The sequence below is a fragment of the Amphiura filiformis genome, chromosome 20, assembly GCF_039555335.1.
Source record: "Amphiura filiformis chromosome 20, Afil_fr2py, whole genome shotgun sequence".
Lineage (NCBI taxonomy): Eukaryota > Metazoa > Echinodermata > Ophiuroidea > Amphilepidida > Amphiuridae > Amphiura > Amphiura filiformis.
In genome coordinates, this window is record NC_092647.1 from 27,185,288 (window position 1) to 27,206,309 (window position 21,022).

The following is a 21,022-nucleotide window of genomic DNA, read 5'->3' on the forward strand; positions in this document are numbered from 1 at the left end:
CAATTACGTACACACAATATTGACAGGTCATACAGTGTGTATCAAAATGATTAGTGCCGACGACTTCTCATTTTGCAAAATTTTCTGTGCTATTTTTGTATCAGTTTGGGGATAATTGTTTAAATATTTGAAATTATAGTAGTTTTATCTTCTCTCAGAATTTTAGATCAGAAAGATTGCACATTCCGTTCAGAAGTTACATGATTCCAAAGGAAAATATGTGTTTTTACACATTTCATCGTAATCCTCGAATAGCGCACCATTTAAGCTCTATTTAGACTATTTCAGAACAAATACCTTTTAATTGAGAATGATGTTGAAATTTTGCCTATTTCTTCATTCATAATGTATATAAATAATCTGATCAATATTTGTTGGTTAAGGGTTATGCCAAGCCGTAATACCTTATTGACTTGAATAATTTAGGTGGGTGAAAGAATGGTAGTATAAGATGCATTGAGATTACTAAGTAGATAGAATGGCAGAATGGTTATAGACTGTAGACAGTGTCTGTTAGACCTGGTAAGAGTTATTGGAATTGCTCCACAGTATTCCACACTTCAGCGTGTTTTCATAGTGAAGAATTACTTATTGACATTATTGAGAAGGACAGAGAAGATTTAGAAGACAGTTTTTAGAAGAGCAAGGAGTATCTCATGCAAATATGCTATAACTTAAAATGTTTATGTTTTGAATAGAACCGAACGATGACATATTCAAATGAATCTAGACCTATTATTGCTCCTATGCATAATGACTTTCTCTATAGAATCATCAATCTTTACAATAATCAATTAACCCAAAAGATAACCTATTGAAATAAATTTAGACTTGCCTCATTATCCTGGGCTTCCAGATTTGCTTTGCTGTCCACTAGTAGTTTACAACAAGCTTCATTCTGCTGGGCAGCGTAATGTAATGGGGTCTTCTTCTGTTATAACAAATATAAAAACAATGATAGATTTATATTAGAGGAAAACATTCACAAAATATATATATTATGATGATAAATAATATAACATTTTTTGAGAAAAACATGATAGCTGTAATAAATTGAAGGCCACGCAAAAACAAAGTCATCACGTGTTTAAGGGGTTTTAAATCTTTATGTGATTGCTTATAAACATTAGATTGATAAACGTGCTACGAATTGATTTTGAACCTTTTGAAATGTGCAAATTATTTCGTTAGCTTCAGTTTGATACCTCACATGTGTAAAACTAATGACCAATTGTTCAGATATAAATGATATTGTGAAAATAGGTGCGATTTGTAAAGTTACAAATTCAATCATATTGCAAGGAGCAAAATCGCTTAGCCTCAGAAGTTTTACTCGCCTAAAGGGAGTAGCCGTCAATATAAGCCACCGATCTGTAAGAAATTTACCGACTGTGGTCTTTTCAAATTTGAAACCACTGAGCTTGGTTGATACACATCAAAGCATATCTGATGTTGCATCAATTGTATCTGGGCGATTTTTGTTCCACAGGACTTATGTGCACAGACTAAGGGCAAAAAAAATATATTGTTGTGTTGCCCTCAAGTGGGAAAATGGGAAATTTGGGTAGGACAGTCGGATTTCTTCTTTTTTTTTTTTTAAACCTTTAGTTTTTAAAAATACCCTCAAATATTAAATAATGCTTCTTCAATTAGGGGACATTTGTCAATTTTGACTTCTGGATATCTGTTAGACATCAATTAAAGACTAGCCTTTCAATAAAATATTAATTTTAAGTGAAAAACATTGAGTTTTTGAACAAATCTGTAAAAATCATCATTAAAAAAAAAAAAAAAATGCACCCCTGATTTTTCAGGATTTAGGGTCGGACGGTTGAGGGCAACACAACAATTTTTTTTTGGCCTAATGAAAATACCCAGTACCAGTTCTTAGCATATCCTCTATTCGTAAAACTTGCTTGGAGCGTGGATTATATGTGGGAGAAAGATACTAGTATTAGTAAAATACTGTCTCCTGTACACTATGTTGTCAAATATGTCCTTGGTTTAATAGTCATGAAATTGCACGGAGGCTAGTAGATGTAGCAGGATATTTACCCCCTGATTAGTATGTAACATATCATCTTATTGGTCTTGCCTTTTGACAATCACAATGGCTGGGTTCTCAGTTCATTGACTTTTATCTGTATTAATATTATAATATCCAATGACAACAAACATTTTTACTGTGTAAACTTTGTAACTTTGCCTTGCAGAGATTCGGCTAAATTTATAAAACTGTCCATCATAATTGTCACTATCGTATTTGTCAGCGCAGCGACCCTATTGTAGATTATAAAAATAAAGTTCTGGTTTTTACATAACCCACTGTAAAATAAGCCCAAAAGGTATAGTTATAATGTTAATACCCACAACAAAAATTGGTCGCCATTGCCAGCAGCATCTACTTGAAGATTAATTGGCCGGAGATCCAGCACGGATGGTATATTAGTCACTTTTTGACCATGGAGTGGATGATGTATCATCGGGGGGTGTATTTAACCATAATGTTGAAGCTTAGTTGAAAGCAGAAATTCTACAATAGCATTGTATTTATTTACGTACGTGTGCACAATTATGACAAGTTAAAGACTATATATACAAATGTTCAGATCGTGTAAGTATGGGTGCTACGTTTGACCCCAATATTTATTTACGGTGACGTTCTTCAAGATATCTCGCTATTTATGTTTTGAATAAAAGCGAACGATGATATATTCAAATGAATCTAGACCACAAATTTCTCCTATGCATTATGACTTTCTCTATAGAATCATCCAAATTTTACAACAATGAATTAACCCGAAAGATAACCTATTAAAATGAATTTAGACTTGCCTCATCATCCTGGGCTTCCAGATTTGCTTTGCTGTCCACTAGTAGTTTACAACAAGCTTCATTCTTCTGGGCAGCGTAATGTAATGGGGTCATCTTCTGTTATAACAAATATAAAAACAATAATATAATTAGAGAAAAACATTAACAAAATATATTAAGATGATAAATAATATAACATTTTTGAGAAAAACATGATAGCTGTAATAAATTGAAGGCCACACAAAAACAAGGTCATCACGTGTTTAAAGGGTTTTAATTCTTTATATGATTAGTTAAAAACATTAGACTGATAAATTTAACGTGCTACGAATTGATTTTGAACCTTTTGAAATGTGCAAATTATTTCGTTAGCTTCAGTTTGATACCTCACTTGTGTAAAACTAATGACAATTTGTTCAGATATAAATGATATTGTGAAAATAGGTGCGATTTGAAAAGTTGCAAATTCAATCATATCGCAAGGAGCAACATCGCTTAGCCTGAGAAGTTTTACTCGCCTAAAGTGAGTGGCCGTCAATATAAGTCACCGATCTGTAAGAAATCCAATGATGAAATAAAACATCACGATTTTCATCACGGAACAAAGTAATACATACGAGTCACACCAGTGGCGTAGCTGCCGGAGGGGCAGGGGGGCAATTGCCCCCTGGCAAAAATTGTCTATTTGGGCCCCCGCTTCCTCAGACCCTGCACCCCTAGCGCTATTTGGGCCCCCGCCCCTAGCGAAGGAAAAAAAAAAAGGAAAAGGAGGAGAGAGGAAAAAGAGGGAGAGAAGGGGAAAGAGAGGGGAGATAGGGAGAGGAAGGGAAAAGAGATGGGGAATCCATACGATATGCAATACCATACGATTATTGTCAATAAGCCTGGCAAAAATTGTCTATTTGGGCCCCCGTCCCCCTAGTGCGGGGAAAAAAGAGAAAGGATGGAGAGAGAGGAAAAAGATGCGGAAGAGAAGGGAAAGAGAAAGAGGGAATCCATAGGCCTACAATATGTAGGGCCATACGATTATTATCAATATAGGGGCCCTACTCGACAATATACTTGTAATGACTTCTTGAAGACAAAGAAATATAAATCTTTTGAAATACTAATTGCACCAAAACACCTATATGAACAGTATATTGACTAAAACAATAAAATGGTCAACCCAAAAAGAAAAGTCGAAAAAGGTGGTCAAGAAGGCTGTGTCCGACATGTTTCTTGTAGCATGCCCCAACCGAAAATGTTCAGTATCGACACAAAATTGGCCGATTAAGTCATTTACCATTGAGCTATTTCAAACTTGGGGCCGGATTTACGATTAGACCAGATGGGTACCGGGTCCAGGCCCTTAAAATAGCCTAAGGTATGTTCCCCAAAACACCATGTTTTGGACCGAAATATGGTAACATTGCTAAATTTTGCGCACAGGCCTTAACGTAAAATTTACCTTCATTTTGGGCTAAAATTGTCTGAAATTGAAAATTAGCAAGAATTATGGCCAAAATTCGTTTCTATTAAGACCAAATTATTAATAAAAAAGCAAATTTTTCTCAGTAATAACCCGGTTTACCATTTTCTCTCTTGTGCCACTGTATTGCCAAATTTAAACGTATTTACTTTTTTTTTTCTTTGATATATTTGAAAGTGTACTTTTCTTTGAAAGTACACTTTCTTTTCGATGGGGGTTCGTCGCACCACTCGCACCTACCCACATTTTCGTTTGGTGGATTTGGGCCCCCGCCCCATACAGGCTTGCCCCCCCCCTGGAAAAAATCCCAGCTACGCCACTGACTCACATACATAACAATGCACTGCGATCAAATAGGTTGATGACAATATTTGATTGAATGGACTGCACTGCGCCATGATTACGGTGCACCGGTTCAAATCCTTTGTTTGGAGCCAATCAATAATTTCACGTACAGCCTCTATGCAAATTAGAGTTTACACACGCTGCAGCTGGGGTAATCGATCGAAGCTGGTTGCCGTTAGTGATCGAATGCATGAGCTTATTTGCTTTAGTAAGTCGATTTACTGGATTAATTTCCTGTTAACTGGGTCTAATGCCACAAAGGTCGAATCGGGCTTGCCGTGGACCATAAGTGCATCATGATATTTTTCCTAATTGTCCCTCAAAGACCACCTTTGAAAAAGACTCTCCAAAAGACCAATTTTCCTCATGATTTGTCCCTGAAAGACCCAAAATTTTGAGCGTTTGCCCCCGAAAGGCCCCATATTGATACAATTTTGCCTCCGCAATAATCCCTAGGTTGAAAGTTGTGGTTGCACATATATATCCTTACTACATAGCTAGCTGACACATCAAATAATAAAATCATGCAGGAGCTTTCAATTTGCATCACAATTTCATTATTCTTAAAGCACATCTATTTTAAAGGCGCGCGCTGTAAATGTCAAACGAAGAGTTCAAATTTACCTTCAGATTGACGATCAGATACGTAATGATACGTACTAAATAATACAGGTCTGATAGCCTTATATGTATTTGACAAAGGAACTAAGTAGTCGGATTAAAAATTGAGCATCAACTGGTGGCGATGTTTCGCATTTTATTTATATGCCTGAAATAATAGTGTGACACGAACATTCTACACAATTATAATTTTGATGTATTTTAGTTTAGATACGTACAGTAAAAGGTATTGTAATCGTCTAATCGAAGGTTTCAGCTTTCATCATCAAACCTTTCCTAATCCAAGAGGGAAATTTTGACCATTGCCACGTTCAATGTCACCTACTTATGTAATTAACAGATCCAGCATAATGGGTCAGACGTCGTGAAAATCGTGTAGTTTTAATAGCAATCATCATTACATAGCAAGAACACCAATTATTCAAAAATCAAATTGCAAGCAGGTGCAAATATTATGCAAATGATATCAAGAACCCCTGTCATTGCTTTATATACATCCGAACATTGACCAATTCAAATAAATTCAGACTAACTTATTGCTCCTGTGCATATTGACATTCAGCAACAGAATCGCCTAATCATTATATTGAATAAATCATAAGAAGACATATTGAAATGATTTCAGACTTACCGTGTTATCACGGATATCAACTTGTGTCATTTTATCCAGTAAAATACGACACAAATCTTCAGAATACCGCGAAATGATAGCGTGATGCAATGGTGTATTTCCCTGTTACAAATATGATAATAAGAACAAACTCAATTATAATGGTAATATTCACAATAAAGAATGACGATATTGACATTTATGTACGGCAGAATGGTAACTGTAATAAAAAAAAAATTATGTTTAAACTATAAACGATTTCACCAATACTACAAAGTGGAACCAAAGACCTCCACGACTAATTGATTTAAAGGACGCGACTAAAATCGGGTTTGGCGATAAATCACAGTACATTGCAAGGTTAAGGTCTACTTTGTGTGATTCGATCTTTGAAAGAACAAGTACAACTTTCATTGCAGGAAAATCGAAGGTTTCAGCCACCGTCATCAAACCATTCCCTATCGAAAAAAGGAAATTTTGACACTAATTTGCCACGTTCAACATCGCGGATTGAAAAGGACTGCGATGAATAGATCAAGCAAATGGGTCAATCCATTTGCAGGTACGAAAATGAATGAAATAATAATTCTTATACAAGAAAATTGGAAAAAAATATGATTTCTCATTTCTTTGGAACTTTCTCATCCAAATGAATAAGAAATCGACGTGTTAACAATTTTTTTTCACAGATTTTTTACGCGATCACAGATTTTTGTCTCCCAGTGTGTCACATTGTATTATCGTGTTAAATTTTCTGATTAAAAACAATGTAACAGGTTGTTGACATGTTAATTAGTAGTTCTCATTCATTTTCAATTCTCATAGTTTTGTCCGATTCTCATAGGTTTGAAAACCCTCAATCATATGAATTGTTCTTGGCACTTGCATTAATGAAAAGCAATCATTTTCATTTTTTCGGTTAATATTAGCAGAAAATTCTGTATTTAAAGAAAATGCAGGTGCTAAACTTAGGCATGAAATTTAGTCTTCTAGTTTAAGATTTTCGATTTTTACAGGCCTTAACTTCGCCCATGAGCTTGTTTTGGTGTCAACTTTTCATCTTTTAAAGTAATATAGTTCGCATATGAACGACTTTTCCCAACTTTCTAAAGCACATCATGCATGGCTATATATCATTGTTTTGTCAGAATTTACGTTTTAATTCCACCATTTCATTTTTCAGTCTCTACTGCCAATGTTTTTCAAAATCAACACATGTATACCCATGGTTGGATGGTTTTGCATGCAACAATAGAAATATCGATTATTTCTGCTGGTTGTATTCGAAATAAAGTACTGAGTTAGATATTTTTGCAGTTGCAAGTGAAAAATAGTGAAATCAAAACGGATATTCTGAAGAAAAAAAAACACTATAATATATACACCCGCATGATGTGCCACGAGGTGGGAAAACGCTACAAATTTAACCCCAAAAAAGCTCATGGATGAAGTTAAGGGATCTAAAATGAGCGTTTATTGGGTTTCGACAGTATTTTTTGTGGGACATGAGAGCACCTCAGAGCTATCGAATTGCATTCTGAATACGAAGCATGTCTTTCTGATACCAAATAATTTTCATTTTTGAAAATCACAATATAATACAAATTTTATGACAAATTATAAAAATTTGATATTTTTCAAATTTTTGATATATAACAGTCCTCGAAGTAAATTATATAAATCTAATGATATGCTTTAAAGTGTATGTAGTAGGGAGAAAAAAACAGTCAATTGAAAATTTTGACCTTTCATATTGAAGATATGGATTTTTTCCCAAAAAGACCTAATTTTTTTGGTGTTTTGGGAAAAAAATCCATATCTTCAATACGAAAGGTCAAAATTTTCAATTGATCGTCGGCTTTTCATCCTACATACATACACTTTAAGTATAAATCATCAGATTAATAAAGTTTACTTCAAGTACTGGTAAATATCAAAAATATCAATTTTTAATGATTTGCCATAAAATGTGTATTAAATTGCAAATGTCAAAAATTAAAAATTATTTGATATCAGAATGACATTCTTCGTATTCAGAATGCAATTCGATATGTCTGATGTGCTCTAATGTCCCAAAATAAATACTGTCCAAACGTTCATACCCCAGCCCTTAAGGTGTGTAAAAATCAAAAACTTTACCGTAAAAGACACAATTGTATGATTAATTTTAACGCCTGGATTATTTTTTTAATCTCTGAATTGTATTGATTTCAAATGTATCGATCGATTTTTAGCACGACTATTCCTAATGATAGAGAATGGTCAGTGGCGTTCTACGTGTAAATTGAATATATCCGGAATATAACCTATTGAAATGAGTTCAGACTTACCTTTTCATCCTGGATATCAACGTTTGTCATTTTATCCATTAAAACGCGAAACAAATCTTCAGAACACCGCCGATCGATAGCGTAATGCCAAGGGGTCTTCCCCTGTTATAAATAGGACAACAAGAACAACAAGAACAACGTCAATTCCAAGTATAATGGTAACATTCACAATAAATGATGGCGAATTTGTATGCGAAAAAATGCAATAAACAATAACTAAATGTTTATCGTTAAGGTTGGTCTTAACACCGGGATTATGGAAAAAATGTGGGCCTCATGCCTGTTAAATTATTGCTCTAAAGTACTAGACGGGGGAATATATGAAAATAAGGGGGGTTACGTCAAAAAAATTGCAACAAAAGGTTTTCCAACGGATTTTAGTCCTACTGGACCTCTAAAACAACAGAAAAAAAGTCCTAAAAAATCGGGCCCTCGGAAAGTGGTTTTTTCAAGATGGCGCCCAAAATGGCCGCCAATACCCTTTTGCCAATTGCTATAAATCATTTATTTTTTTATCATAGAGCTATCATTTTGGTGTCTATCCCTATGTTTGTGAGGTCAAATAATCCAATAAGACCATTCAAACTTTCACCACGTGATGGCATCCATCTTGAATTTCAAAATGGCTGCCATTTCTGAAATATTTTGCCTAAATTATAGATTTTTGACAAGTTTGACAGAAGCTATGCCTATATCTTTTTTTTTTAATGTTTCATAAAACGATTAAAAATAATACGAAACAAATAAAATGGAAACAATAATTTCATTATTAAATATATTTCCCTGATGGCAGCCATTTTGAATATCATGAAGTTTATATGATACAAATATTCCAGCCTCATGATTAACAGTAGAATAATAAGTAGTAAACAATTGGAACATAAGTTTTAATTAAAGTTAACATTTCTTGTGGTGAACCTGGGACTACTAGTAATCCATACATTGGAAAACTTGCTCAATTTTGAGACATTGATGGATGAATCTGAAGATGTGTACTCTTTGGTACTCTTCGTTGATGGCAGGTGAATATTGGAGAGTATTGAGACATCTGATATATTGGGCAAGATCAAAATCAAACTGGAACTTGACAAAAGAAAGTCTGAACTACAAGCTAGGTTAAATACCATTAAACTGTGTCTTAATTACCAGAAGATGTTCAGGGTGGTCAAAGCTCTGATCATGCCAAATCGCACCAGGTGCAAATATCTTTCATTCTCGATGCAAATCACTCATTTTGGTAGCAAAGCTATGGCTGTTATGTTTGGCAGCAATGGGGAGAGTTCACTTGCAACCCTGCACTACAACATATTTGTCAAGAAGTTAACATCTGCAAAATCGTTTGTCACTCCTGAACATTTGCCGCCTACTGCATCCTCCACCATATTTACAGAGTTTACTGGGCCAGATTATGGTCTGGAGTGGACTGACAATGGTATGGATGTCATGGACTGAGGTGGAAAATAGACAGCGACCAGATTGTTCCGATCTTGTACGTCTGACGTAAAGGCTGCCCCAGATAACCTACTCAAAATGATCCACTGTAATTGAAAAAAACTGCCTACCTCGCTGCAGCTGACGAAGATACAGACTACCATTTCTGCATGTCATGCTGGATGTGGATCCTGCAAAACTGACCCATATGTGTCAACCCATACAGCAATCAAATAATGGAAGATGAGAGGGAGAGTGAAGGTGTACAGTACTAAAGCATCAGACACATGGAATAGGATGCTTATGAACTCTGCTCTTGAAAGATGGTGCGCCGTTATCAGTTACGTTTCCGACTACTCCGTCTGGTAGGAATTACAAACATGAACTGCAGTGTGGATGAAGCTTCTTGCCAATTCTAGAAACTGCTACTGTGAGAGCATGGCAAGGCATGGAGAGGCTAGCTCTTCTGACTACAAATGGCTTTGATAGCAGTGCCTTCAGATCTGGTGGGCACAAACTGATGTACATTTTGTAGAGGACTGTTGCTGCGGCAACTTGACTGATATTTTGTTGGAGAGATGTGATGTTCAGTTCTGTAATCGCTTCCTCTTCGCTCACACCTATGATTCGAAGGGCCTTCCTCTGGATAGAGTCTAATAATCATATATTGGTGGCACTCATCCAAGACAGTGAGGCGTATTCCGTCATACTGCGAACTTGGGCCTTGTAAACGGTTGCTCTGCCTCTCACATCAAGTTTGTTTGCAACTCTCCTCAGAGCGCTCAGCTTCTGTCCTGCTCTGGATGAGACGTTAGAGATATGTCCAGGTCAGCTTGCTGTCAACTGTGACTCTCAGGACTCCTTCTCAGCCAGTTTGGTGGTATAGTACCAATCAGAAGATCTAGCTTGGTTGGATTCCTCTTTCTTGATATTGTCATTGCCTTACATTTTGATGGCTCGAAGGTCACCTTCTATATGTCTGCCCAGATCCTCATTTTCTCCAGGTCTCTGTTCAGTCTAGCAGTAACAGCTTCAGGGTTGTCTCTAGATGTAATCTCGCAAAACAAGGTGGAATCATCTGCATAGAGGTATAGCTGGTTTTCACACCCATCACCCAGGTCATCAATGAAAACAAAAGTGGACCCAATATTGCCCCTTGGGGAATTTAACTGATGCATTGATGAAGGAAGTACTTGCTGACTGGCCAGATAGGACAACTTTGATGGAACGACCTCTCAGGTAGCTTGGACTAGCTCCTAATCCAGGATACTCATTTTGCCATGAGTTTCGAGCAAAGGCCATTATGTCAGATCTTGTCAAATGCTCCTTTGATGTCCAGGGCAATCAGGTGTACTTCGTTGCCTCTGTCCAAGAAGTTGGACCACCCTTGAGTCAGAATGATGAGGATGTCAGCCGTGCTGTGTTGCCGCATAAATCCTAAAACTTTTATCTGAAATCAGTTGGTTTCCAAGGAGGTACTCCTGAAGTTGGTTCTGTACAACAGCCTCTATGACCATGCTAATGATGCAGAGCAGAGAGATGAGGTAGTACATAGATGGATTAGACTTTGAATCTCTCTTGTATGCAGGAATGACAGATGATTGAACAGATTCATCAGGATCGGTATAGTAAACTGGTTAACAAAGTTGTTTGTATCAGATACAAAGAACTTTATTAACCAGGAATGACCAGATGCAGTCTAAAACTCCCTTGGAGAAGCAAAGCTCAAACAGCAGGCTGAGTGGTCTAGCAAGTTCTGCACTGCACTCCTTCAGGACTCTTGCAGGGATTTCGTCAATACCAGTAGCTTTATCTGGTTGCAGATTCCCGAGAAGCTTCCTAACATCTTTTCCATTGAGCATGTTGCTGAATGCTGAACTTCAGGAGTAGATTCTTCTGCGCTGGCAAGCTGACATTTAGCGGCAAAGGTTTGACAGAATTTTTCAGCTTTGTCTTTTGATGTATTGTAGACTTGACGGTCATCCTTAAGCACTGGTATATCAACTCTGGTGGCCGCCCCTTCCCCGGGGGGCTGAAGAAAATCCAATTTTTCCTCCCCTTCCTCAACAGCCCGAAAAGGTTGCCCCAATTTTTTTACGGTCGTTTGAAAAGTGAAGAGCAAAAAAATTTCCGCCCTTTTTCTTTACTAATTCTTTTTGCCGCCCTTTCTTCTTCCGTCGCCCCTCTTTTTTGCCGCCCCTTCTTCTTTCCGCCGCCCCCTGCTTTGACCCCGGGGGGCTGGCGCCCCCAAAGCCCCCCCCCCCAAATACGCGCATGGCTAAGGGGTTAACAGTGTTCTACCAGTTCTTGCTATAGAGGCTGCCATCTGAGAGTTCTTTCCTCAAGTTGCTGTTATTATGTCTGAGCATACAGTATGAACTCTTTATGCCAATTATGTCTCAGTCGTCATATATTCTATGAACTCTCTATACCAATTATGTCTGAGTCTACATTGTATGAACTCTTTTCCAAATTAGACTCTTTACAAGCCAATGGGACTACGTCCCTACCTATTTTTGACTAGCCAATTTATGTCAGCCAACATTTGACCTACCTATTGTCTGATCATGATTGTGTCTTGCCAATTTTGTCTTGCCAATATTGACTTTTCTGTTATAATTATTGCTTAAATTGGGCAACCTATTTCAGCTTAACTACAATACTTGTCTCAGTGCTCCTAAGGAAAGTAGGTATATCAACCAACCAACCAACCAACCAACCAACCAACCATCCATCGCATTTTTTGCAACTCGGAAGTACATGTAAAATAATACAAATACATTTTAGGTCATTTTCAGGTCAGCAATGATATGTATATAACAATACAGGCACAAATGTTTCACTCATTTACCAACCAATCATAGTGAGACACATCACTACCAACCTGATGTATACAGTGTAATACAATTTTGGAGACCATGTTGAACGCTATATTGAATTTTATGGACCCCTAAACTCTTCAATAGATCATTATTGAGTTGAAAACTATCACCTGAATAGTAGGATTTAGGCAACCATTTTGGATTTGTAGCTTATGTGATTAATCTGAAATATTTTTGTTAGTCAAAGTGGAATCCTTGACCCAAAAAACCTAGGTGTAGACACCAAAATTGCAATTCATGTGTAAAAAATTAGTAAAGTATAGGTATTTTAAGAGTTTGTGGCGGTCATTTTGGACGCCATCTTGGATTTGTAGGTTACCTGATTACTCTGCGATATTTTTGTTGATCATTGTAGAATGCTTGACACCAAAACATGTTTTTAGATACCAAAATTGCAACTCTGTGGTGAAAAATAAATTATTTGTAGCAATTTTAAGATTTTTGGCGGCCATTTTGGACGCCATCTTGGATTTGTAGTTTTTTGATCACTCTACAATATTTTTGATGATCATAGTAGAATCCTTGACCCCAAAACATGTGTTTAGACACCAAAATTGCAACTCTGTGGTGAAAATTAATTAATTGTAGTAATTTTAAGATTTTTTGGCGGACATTTTGGACGCCATCTTGGAAAACCACTTTCCTGTAGCCCGATTTTTTAGGACTTTTTTTCTGTTATTCCTGAGGTCCCATAGAACCAAAATCAGTTAAAAAACCTTTTGTTGCAATTTTTTTTGGGTCAAACCGTATATTCCCCCGCCTATACATAAAAGTATACATAATTTAGAATAGCAAAGACTTCATAAATTCAAATGTCAAATTTGGCATAAATGCTCATTTTTGGAGAATATCCAAAAAACTTTGCCCAATTCGTTTTTATTAATTTAACAACCCGTTTGGTTGAAAAATGCTCAATTTCTAAATAACCCGACGAAAAATTTCAACTATTCAAGCACTATGTTAATTACAATTATAATTATCTTGAAAAACAATACATGACATTCACAGTGCAAGTGAAAAATAAACCCGATTTCACCAATACTAAAAGGTGGAATCAATGAACTCCCTTCCCACTTTTGTTAATACTGTAGTGATCGATGTATTTCTCTCCGCTTGTGTCCAACGAGGGTTATAAAAACCCCTTCACAATAGCACTTCCCACAAGAATATGCGGACATATCTTGTGATTCGCCTAACGCTGGTATGTTCCTTCATAGTGTTGGAATGGCAAAATTGGTTTTGCACAGTAAAAATGGTAGCGTTGCCCTTTGTAGTTACATAATACAAAGGGGTACGGTTTAAAGTTGGATGCCATTCCTCAGAATACTATGATGACGACGAATCGATGTAAAGGACGTGACTAAAATCGGGTTGATGATAAAATAACAGGTTAAGGTTCGCTTGTGTACTTGCGATCTTTCAAACACACCTTGGATTAACTTTCAATCAATAGGTGGCACTTTTGTTCTGAAATAATTGAGTGACAAGAATGTATCAATATCCCCTAAAATTATTCTAATGGATTTTAGCTTAGTAAATACAGTTCGGGGTATAATTGCAACGGCAACCGAAGGTTTCAGCCTTCATCATCAAAAATGTCCTTATCCAAAACAAAAATTGTGACATTTATTTACCACGTGTGACATCGGGGATTAATTGAAAAGGACTTGTGCGATACGGGGTATAATTGTAACCGAGGGTTTCAACCTTCATCATCAAAAATTTCCTAATCCAAAACAAAAATTGTGACACTTATTTATCACGTTTGACATCGGGGATTGAAAAAGACTTATGCGATTAACAGATCAAGCAAAATGGATCAGACGTCGCAAAATCAATTTTCAGGTACGAAACGAAAGGAATGATAATTGTTATACAATTACATACACACATGCATAATATATACACATATAAATTTATAATGCGCCTGTAATGCGAATGAACAAACCATGCCACCTGCATGAACCCTGACAAAAGAATACAAAGAAACAGTTCAAGCAAAATGTTACAAGCAACCAGTAAAAAAAATCAGTTGAAAAATAAGTGTAATTTCAGATTTTTTATTAAATGGCTCAACGTCGAAGCTTTCCTAGTAACTTCCACCCGAGATATCCATATAAAGAGTAAAACATAAATAACTACCCATTTAGATTTGTTTCTACATTTCAAGAAGTGTTTCTTCAATTAAAAATATTTTTAGCATGCATCATCATAAACTCATAGCAACAGAGACACCGATTTCATTCCTGTAGCTGACTTCATGCTTGAATGAGCACACAATGATTGAAAGAGTTCACTAATTCAAAAGTGGCAAAAAGTTAATATCAAGTACTCGATTATAATGTACGTTTTCCTGATACCGGCTGCTGGATTATAATTTAAGTCACACCACTCCACGCCATACATAAATTCTGCCAGTCACATTTCCCCAATATGAAATTTTTAAAAGTAAAATTTTAATTTTAATTTTACTTCATTAAAGTTTGGCGGAGGCGGGGTTCGAACTCACGGCGGCGGACTGCTTTGGACACACTATGAACCCAGCACCTTAGACCACTCGGCCACTTGTCTTGTTGGAATTCATTTGAAACTTATTTGAAGATATAATCGCAACTTCAACATAGGCCTACCACGTGACAATCAAAGGCAGAAAACGTATCATATTTTGGAATTTTATTTGTCTAAAAACATTTATGTGTATTATTAGCGCTCAATTGTTGTTAACTGCGTGTTTTATACAAAAGAATCCAACAATAAACATGATAACTGGACGTCTATATGGACAATACATTATATCGATTTTGACACGTGCTTGTGTCTCAGTACATTTCCATGGTCAGTAAAATACTATAGAGGAAAACCTACCATTTTCTTGTATACACGTTCGATGTTTTGATCAAGTATGTGAATATTCGAAATTAGACCCAAAATGTTTTTTCAGGAAATAAAAGATTAGATTACCATAAAAACGAAACAGTAATCTTTGGTTGGGTCTAATGTAATATTCACATTGAATTTTCAACGTTTTTTCTATCCTTATTCGTGCTCAATTACAAAAATATTTTGGCATATATAAAATTGAAATAAAATTATCTGCCTCTTAAACGGCATCAAATGTGCCACAATTGGGTATCACGAATCGTTATATATGATGTGCAGTTAATATTCATATTTTCTTTTATACAGAGGATGCTTCAGTTTTGACAGGAAAAATATTTTCTTGAAAACCCTCTCACTCGGTTATTTTAAAAGGTAACCACGCTTCCCTAGAATGTGCAATAAATTAGCATTAAAATTTTTCTTATTCTAACAGCAAGCGTTTCTAGAATGTATTATGGCGAAATGTGGTGTAAATGTAAGTGGACATGCTAATACTGGTTGCCAGATTATAATGCAGGTTTCATGATACCGGATGCCTGATTATAATGCAAGTACCCGATTGCTATTGAACTATTCTTGACAGACAGAAAGTGGATGCACATAGTGATTCTGCTAAACCATCTTTCTGTAAAGGGATACTCATGTATGATCAGAACAGCTGCGGGATTAGAACTACTGGGTATGAATATGCTATGAGTTTGCAGCTGATACATGTCAAAAATATTTTCAATCGAAGAAATGGTTTTTCAAAAATTGCGCAACCAGCACAATGCTTCATTCTGTCAGGTAGCGTCTAAAACGAGCGATATTTCTCAATTGACAATTGAGAGTTTAGCAAAGTGCAGCTCACTGGTAAAGCCCATTCATTAAATAAAGTTGCTATTATGCATGGTACGTGCACCCCTTTTCAATCTTTGAAATAGGCAAACCACCTCCGTGGACAGAGCAAAAAACGGGTACATTTCTTAAAAAGAGCATATCTTAAAAAGTTGTCAGCCGATTGAATTTTTTTTTTTTTTTGGTTTATTAAAGCTAACAAATAAAGGTTTCTTTACATACCAAAATATTTTTGACCAACCGTTCAAAAATAGGAGAAAATGATGGCGCAATGAGGGTTTTTTTTTTTGGGGGGGCACCCTGTACATACATGTGTATACATGGATTCATGTGTATACATGTAAATCCATGTGTATACATGGATTTATCTCACAAGCACGTTCTACCTGCAAGGGTTTCAGAACAACTGTGTGCATGAACATTTATGTGCAGTTTAAAAGTAACCATCATTACGTAGCAAGCAAAACAAGCTGGTACAAATATTTTGTAAATGCTATCAAAGATTCCCTGTCATTACTTTATACATTCAAAAAGGTCTCCCTCCATCATCACATCTCTGTTATGTATTGAAATTATAAATGGTTATACACTTAAATCTTGGCTACAAAATAAAAGTTATTTGATTAAAATGTGATTTTTGGTTGTTACGGTGTGTTGGTTAAAGTGAATACAGATTTGGTACGTCGGAAACGGTCTGAAGGCTAATTTTGATTAAAAAGGTTGCCAACATCTGTGTGGAAGTCATTACAGATTTATTTTTGAAAATGATTAAATTGTTTTATTTTTGTTTAAATAATTTAATCAATATCTATTGCTTGGAGAGAGCACAGTTTTACTGGGCATCATGTCTTTTGCACAACAAAACCGATACATGTTCAGAATAGACTTCGTATTGACAATTTTCTATAGGTTGTTGACTTCGATCGGTTACATGTAGTTCATATTAATTGTTTCATAAGTTGCGGACGTACATTCAGAAGACTTTGAGGACCCAGAACTTCTAAATTATTGAGGCTTTAGTATTTTGAACTCTTTGTATTTGAAGTATCTCTGATAAAAGTGTAAAACCTGAAAATGTAATTCAAATCCCATTATCGGTTGGCAGGATCCTTACTACATAGCTGACACATAAAATCATGCAGGAACTTTCATCTTCATCTTCATTAGATACAGTGTATCCCTCAAAATTCAGTATTGCTGCACCTTGAATATTAACATAGCGAGGCGAACAAAAGTGGTGGTGATGAACGTGAAAGTTTATTATATGCAGTGCTTCGTGCGAGTAACAATAGCACCAGCTGGATGCTAGCAGCATATTTTCATTATTCTTAAAAAGCAATTCATAATATGGAAAAGCTAATAAGCATACCTATTTGAAAGGCGCTGTAGATGTCAAACGAATAAGTTCAAATTTACCTTCAGATTGACGATCAGATACATAATGATCGTTATTTCTAAATAATTCAGTTCTTAGCTCTAGCCTCATGTGCATTTGACAAAGGAACTAAAGAGGTGCAGTCGGCTTAAAAATTGAGCATCAACTGGTCTGGCGATGTTTGAAAACAAATTTCGTGTCATTTTATTTAGATGCAGGAAATAATTGTGTGACAGGAATGTAACAATAGCGTAAAACCTCGTCCACAAGCATATAGAGTGCTTCTGATGAAACCTACATTAATTACATATTGGCATATTTACGATTGTTTCGAATTAATTAAGCCTTCATAAAAAACACTACATATGCTTGTTGACGACCCAGCAAACACAAAAACGTTTTAAAAACGTTTTAAACAAGTTATATTTTGGGTTTTGGTTCAGGTAAAACGTTTTAATAACATTAAAATGTCGGGTTATATAAAGGTCATGAAATCGTTTTAAAACGTTTTGTATGAAAACACACTACAACAATATTTTTAAAATGTTTTCGAAATGTCATTGTAAACTATTTTTGCAAACATTTTTGGCCAAATATTTTGTCAACACTTAAATTACATTATGTTGAAATATTTGCACCCAGCAAATACAGAAATGTTCTTACAATGTTTTTTTACAAAACGTTTTAATAACATTTAAATGTCGGGTTATATAAAGGTCGTGAAAACATTTTAAAAACGTTAATGTAAATATTTTGGGCAAACATTTTTTACAAAATATTTTTCAACCCCAAAATAACATTCTGTTTAGAATGATTTGTACCAAGTTTTCAAAATGTTTTTGGAATGTTATTAAAACGTTTTTATACCCTTTATATAACCCGACATTTAAATGTTTTCTATAAAACATTTGTGTTTGCTGTGCAGTATATTACCAATAAATGTTATTTAATGTTATGAAAACGTTTTATACCATTAAAGTACCCTTTATATAACCCGACATTTAAACGTTTTCTGACAACCTTTTATAACCTTTTACGAATGATGTCGAAAACGTTTTGTGTTTGCTGGGGAGGTTTTACGGACAAATACAGTAAGTGATATTGTGATCGAAGGTTTCAGCCTTCGTCCTCAAAACCTTTCATAATCCATAAATCATTATTCGGGTATTACAAGAAACTGACTATAGCTATGCATTAAACCATGAGCAGCCCTATTCAATATGATAATGCATGGTTTCAGAACGATAGCGTGCATTTTTGAACAATTGTTCAAAAATTACAAGCTGGGACAAATATTTTGTAAACGATATAAAAAAAAACCCTGTCATTACTTTATACATATCACAACCAGTGGTAGCCCCTGTTGCCCCACCAGTAAAACCCCAAAATTACGAACATGTCAACTTTTTGCGGTAATTTTGCGCAAAATGTGTTGATATTGCCCCCCCCCCCTAAAATTCACTTTGCCCCTCCTAATGCCCTACACACAAAAAAAATCCTGACGCCGCCACTGATCAGAACAACATGAGCAATGGCTCCAATTATACAGACTCATTTATTACTCATGTGCATAATGACATTCTTCAACACAACACAGGATTTGTGAACAGATTCCCCCAATCATTACATTGAATAAATGAGAAAGATGAAATGATTTCAAACTTACCTTTTCATCCTGGATATCAACATTTGTCATTTTATCCAGTAAAATGCGACACAAATCCTCCGAACGCCGTGAATCGATAGCGTAATGCAATGGGGTCTTCCCCTATTACAAATATGACAACAAGAACAAAGTCGATTATAATGGTAACATACACATTAAAGTATAACGATTATGACGTCCGTGTGCAAAACAATGGCAACTGTAATAAATAGTAATTAAATGTTTGAAGATAAAGCACTATGTCAATTATAACTATCTTGAAAAAAAAAAACACATTACCATTCAAAGTGATAAAAACGATTTCACTAGTACTAAAAAAGAGGACTAAATGACTTCCTTCCCACTAATGTTAATACATGAGTGGCCTACGTTCTTTTCTCCGCTTGCAACCAATAGGGGCTATATGGACCCATTCGCAAAAGTACGTTCCCATGGAAATATGCGGACATAACAACGATTCGCTGGTTGTGGCCAACATGTGACCATGGCAAAATTGGTTTTGCACAGTAAAAATGGTAGTAAAAAGCGTCTTGTAGTTACATAATGCAAAGAGGTTACGATTGATAGTTGGATGCTATTTCTCAGAATGGCATGATCATGACTAATTGATTTAAAGAACGTGTTGGCGATAAATAATTCTACATTGCCAGGTTAAGGACTGATTTGTGTGCTTGTGATCTTTCAAACACACCTTGGATTTACTTTCAATGAATAGGTACCACTTTAGTTGCAGGAAATAATAGTATGACAAGAATGTAACAATATCTCCAAAATTATTGTTCAAATGCACCGATCTGTAAGAAATGTACTGACTGTGGTCTTTTGAAATTTGAAACCACTGAGCGTGGTTGACCCCCATCAAAGCATATCTTAAACACCGTAACTGATGTTGCAACTGTTTAAAAAGCATCAATTTTATCTGGGCGATTTTTGTTCCGCAAGACTTATGTGCTCAGACTAATCAAAATGCCCAGTACCAGTTCTTAGCATATCCTCTATTCGTAAAACTTGCTTGGCGAGTGAATTATATGTGTGAGAAAGATACTAGTATTAGTAAACTGCTGTCTCCTGTACACTATGTTGTCAAATATGTCCTTGGTTTAATAGTCATGAAATTGCATGGAGGCTAGTAGATGTAGCGACGACATTTACGCCCTGATAGTATGTAACAAATCATCTTATTGGTCTTGCCGTTTCACATCGCAATGGCTGAGTTCAAATATTTTGTAAATGCTATCAAAGAGTCCCTGTCATTACTTTATATAGTCAAAAGGTCTCCCTCCATCATCACATCTCTGTTATATATTGAAATTATTTATGGTTATACACTTAAATCTTGGCTACAAAATAAAAGTTATTTGATTAAAATGTCATTTTTGGTTGTTACGGTGTGTTGGTTAAAGTGAATACAGTTTTGGTACGCCGGAAACGGTCTGAAGGCTAATTTTGATTAAAAAGGTTGCCAACATCTATGTGGAAGTCATTACAGATTTATTTCTGAAAATGATTAAATTGTTTTATTTTTGTTCAAATAATTTAATCAATATCTATTGCTTGCAGAGAGCACAGTTTTACTGGGCATCATGTCTTTTGCACAACAAAACCGATACATGTTCAGAATAGACTTCGTATTGACACTTTTCCACAGGTTGTTGACTTCGATCGGGTGAGCACTTATTACATGTAGTTCATGTTAATTCGTTTCATAAGTTAAAATCAAATAAGGGTTATTCCGTAGTTGCGGACGTACATTCAGAAGA

General features: G+C 35.7%; 1 long non-coding RNA gene across 1 annotated transcript; it reads right to left on the reverse strand.

Moving 5' to 3' along the window:
- Positions 1-5,881: 5,881 nt before the first annotated feature.
- On the reverse strand, positions 5,882-19,363 carry LOC140142722 (uncharacterized). Its single transcript, XR_011857567.1, has 3 exons — positions 19,263-19,363; positions 8,192-8,293; positions 5,882-5,984 (listed from the first exon to the last, which is right to left on the reverse strand). It is a non-coding gene; the product is annotated as an uncharacterized lncRNA (long non-coding RNA).
- Positions 19,364-21,022: the final 1,659 nt, after the last annotated feature.